General features: G+C 34.8%; 1 long non-coding RNA gene across 3 annotated transcripts; it reads right to left on the reverse strand.

Annotated features, from left to right (window-relative positions):
- Nucleotides 1–469: 469 nt before the first annotated feature.
- On the reverse strand, nucleotides 470–3740 carry LOC135745460 (uncharacterized). Of its 3 annotated transcripts, none has more exons than XR_010531251.1 (8): nucleotides 3590–3740; nucleotides 3360–3447; nucleotides 3037–3077; nucleotides 2804–2886; nucleotides 2071–2149; nucleotides 1858–1921; nucleotides 1347–1458; nucleotides 470–965 (listed from the first exon to the last, which is right to left on the reverse strand). It is a non-coding gene; the product is annotated as an uncharacterized lncRNA (long non-coding RNA). The 3 variants fall into 3 exon arrangements; XR_010531250.1 differs by having other exon boundaries at nucleotides 1347–1489; XR_010531249.1 differs by having other exon boundaries at nucleotides 1347–1447; nucleotides 3590–3738.
- Nucleotides 3741–4090: the final 350 nt, after the last annotated feature.

Genomic DNA, 4090 nt, shown 5'->3' on the forward strand with positions numbered 1-4090 from the left:
TTTGGATGTTTAAATGTGTTCCTGCATAGTTTAAATATATGTTTTAAGCCCCCATATAGCAAACATTTGGACGTTTTATGACCGTTGAAAAGACGTCCCTTCGTCACGTCCCATCACGGTTGAAAAATACCCTAAATTAAAGTTGAGCGGACGTCTTTGACGTCATTTGGCCGTGAATTACACGTCTTTTCTGCCCGTCCCTGGACGTCTAAATGTGCCGTCTTCTGGATGTTTAAATGTGTTGCTGCATTGTTTAAATGTATGCATATAAAATGAATATAGACCCACTGTGTAACATCGTGAAAGGCAATCAATTGTATTGAGGTTTAACACATATTCACAAAGGTTCAAAATCGGTTCAAAATTGGTCCAGTCAGACCTGAACGTCCATAAAACGTTTTAACCACGTGTACTTCACAAACACATTAAAGAACACCTTATTTGTCGCCATAACCAAAAAAGAAGCATGTTCTGATTTAGCACTTTTTATTTTTTAACCATTTAACTATAATAACAATTTCAAAACACTTTCTATAAAGGGATAGTTCACCCAAAAATTAATATTTAGTCATTTATTCCCTCTCATGTTTCAAACCTGTATACCTTTCTATGTTCTGCTGAACACAAAGATATTTGAAAGAATGTTTTTAACAAAGCAGATCTCACAACCCATTACTACAATTGTAAAAAAAAAAATATTGACAGTTAATGGGTTGTGAAGTTACAAACATTCTTCAATCTTTGTGTTCAGCAGAAAATAGAAATGTATACAGGTTTGAAACATGTGGATAAGAAAATTATAACAATTTTCCTTTTTTGGTGAACTCTCTCTTTAACACATCACAGCTGTTAGGCTTTTTTGTATCCACCACCCCCAGCTCTTCCTGGAGCGTGCTTGAGGTGGTCTGCCATAGCTGCATCTATTTCCGATTCGGTGGCATTTGGGCTCCACCTCTTCACAGCATCTGAAGGAAGAGAAGAATATGCTTCTTTTTAAAATAAATACAATTAAAATTTTGAGGTAAATGACATGCACTTACTTTCAAAATCTTTATGGTCTACAGCTAAAATGATATATTACTATTATATATATATTATTGTACAAAATATGTTCTGCTTTAAATAAGTGTTAGATCAGTTGTGGGGGAAACAGCATTTGTCCCCTCCCTCTACAAAACCACTGTGGTGCCCTTGAGAAAGACCCTTAACTAGGTGTGTAACTGTCAAAAAATGAACAGGATATTTCTGATAAAGACAGGTGAGCTGTGATGTCCCCTGAATAGATCAAGCATAACAATAAAAATTACATCAATATAATTACATCAAAATAACATTCCCCAAATTACCTTGAATAACATAATACAAAGGTGTGCCTTTAAAAGACTTCTTTTCCAGATGTCCACCACCCTTCATATTGAACTTTGCCATAAGACAATTTCACATCATTCTGTGAAAGAACTGTAAGATTACTTCACCTTAGACAAATAACCTAAAAGGTCAATAAATCACAATTAACAGTAATGAGCAATTGCATACAATGTTCAAACATACACTATGTGTTAACACTTCACAACTTCACTTGTTTCATCTACCATGTACCAAGTGCTATGAACTATATCATCATCCATAAGTTTGGGTGACAAGTAACGGCTTACACTGAAATTATGTTTTGATTTCTTGTTTTCAGTATGGCTAACTGTTTAAGTCACTACGAACATTAAAACTTCTGAACAAGTGATGTGTGACGGATTAAATCCTGAATTGAAGTAATATAAATAGCTGGGTTAATTATGGTGGTAATCAATATATATTCCTTAAATATTATGCAGGATTACACAATTCAAGAGAAATACATACCTATTCATAACGTTGTCCACGGAGTCTCTGACAGAATATCCACCAACTCAGACAGTTGCTGGACCTAAATGTGAAAACAATGGAAATAATGTTATAGAAAGATAGATGGAAATATAAATACATATTCTTTATGTCACAACTTACGCAGGTCAACTTATCAACATCTTTGATGTATTCATAATGCAAAATACACAGTCATATAGCATTTCTTACTTCTTGCATTTGAAGCTGAGGCCATAGGTGAAGAATCAGGTAGTCTCCATCCGGTAATTTTTTCGTTGTGTTACCTCACCTGTACAAATAGAGTTAATGTTATGGTAGTGTAATATTTTAACAGTTAATAACTTCACAGTATACTGCATTAGTTATGAAATCAGCTGGCTGTACTTTTAGGTCTTTGTGGTTGCAATGACAGACATTATAAGCTCTGTATTTGTAACTATTAACTCAGATTCAGAGAAATGTACATTTTTATACTCTAAGCTGTGTTGCCACTAATGTGAAATCTTGTGATGCACGATAAATCGCATGTGATATCATGCGCATCTCGTCAGTAAAGCCGGTTCCTTGTAGCCTGGTTAGCCAGACCTACATCAAGATGTAAGGTCTGGCAACTCTTCACACAAACGGCTCAATGCAAGGGGCGGGATATAAGGTTGTCCCTCAAAATGCCTCTGCACGCAATAGGATAGCGCTATGACCAATCAGAGCAACGAAGAACGAAGTTTTCAAGTAGGAACCGTCGCAGCTCTGTCGTCATCATGTTAAGCCCGCCGCACAGACGCTACACACGATGTGATTGGCCTGACCAAATTTTGGTTTTTGGAGCTGTTAAGTGTATTGTGAGTGCCTAGACTAAACCCTGGCAGCAAATATATTTTGCGGCCGCTAGGGTGCGTCTAGATTTCTAGGCTAGGTTCCTTGATTAGTAGTAAATCACCATCACCTGGTTTCAGATGGATGCTCTCTGGGATTGGGGTGCCCACTGGTACTGGATCGTCAATCCAGAATTTGGGATTGTAGACAATACTATATAGACAATAAAAACAAAAGGTGTAAAAAATGATAAGTTATTTAAGGTAAGAAAGGACACATTAATGAATGAATAACACCATAACTGTACAATTACAAAAAATCCGCTTTAGGTGTATGACAATACACAAGAAAACAATACTATGCCTCTTTCGGTTGTCTGTAAGATGGCTGTTCATTATGTGACCCTGCGAAACAAATGACACCTTGCATGTAATTTCATTAAGTACAATAAACATACACATGCACAATGTATTTTAAAAAATACATAGTAGTGTAAAATATTAAAATAAATCACTTTTTATATCAAAGTTTGGGATATTATGTTGACATTTAGGCAAAACCCTGACTCATGGAATACATTTTTACCTATAAATGAGAATGACATTATAAAGATGGAACTGTATGGAGCCAAGCAATGTGTTTGTATAGTGTGGGAATGCACAAAAAAAAGCATCAGTAGCACATACACAGCATCAGTGTCACAGCTTATTCTAGGGTATAGATCAATCACACCATCTTGATACCGATGTTTACTGTCATGATGTGTGCCATCACCTGTGTAAACAAAAAAAAAAGTGTGTTGGACACAAAACTTGATCTTTAGAACAAACAAGGACATATGACAAATTAGAACATTAACAAATGTGTAGACTGTTTAAGCCATATCTACACAATTCATATCTACAGTTTGTCATACCTTCTTTTTTATTGTTTGTAGAATCTACAACATCTTCATTTGGTTTGTGTTGATCTTCAACTGTAAATAAAATGAAATTGTAATGATATTTACACCACAAATAACATCTCACATTTGTTTAAGTGTATTTTCAAATGAATTGTATTTTGAATGGTTATATTTTGGAGGAGGATCTGGGTAGGACACAGTCCTTTAAACAGCTTGTTTATTTTTATTTGGATTAGGTTCTGCTTTTCCTTTGTACAAAACAAAAGCAAAGGAAGTTAAATCAAACACTTACACTGAGCTTTTAATACAGAACAGTATTTAACATTTTACATCTGCAATGTTAATCATTACCATCATGCCAAATGACTTTTCTCTTTCAGATAATTTACTTTCTGAAAGAAACTCTCAAAAGGCTACATAAATAAGTTTAAGTAATAACTTTGACTATCATTAAACATACTTTATGGCATACCATGTATAAGTTCAGAGTAACTTTAAGCCTACTAGCTAATT

This window comes from Paramisgurnus dabryanus, chromosome 12 (assembly GCF_030506205.2).
Source record: "Paramisgurnus dabryanus chromosome 12, PD_genome_1.1, whole genome shotgun sequence".
NCBI classification, from domain to species: domain Eukaryota; kingdom Metazoa; phylum Chordata; class Actinopteri; order Cypriniformes; family Cobitidae; genus Paramisgurnus; species Paramisgurnus dabryanus.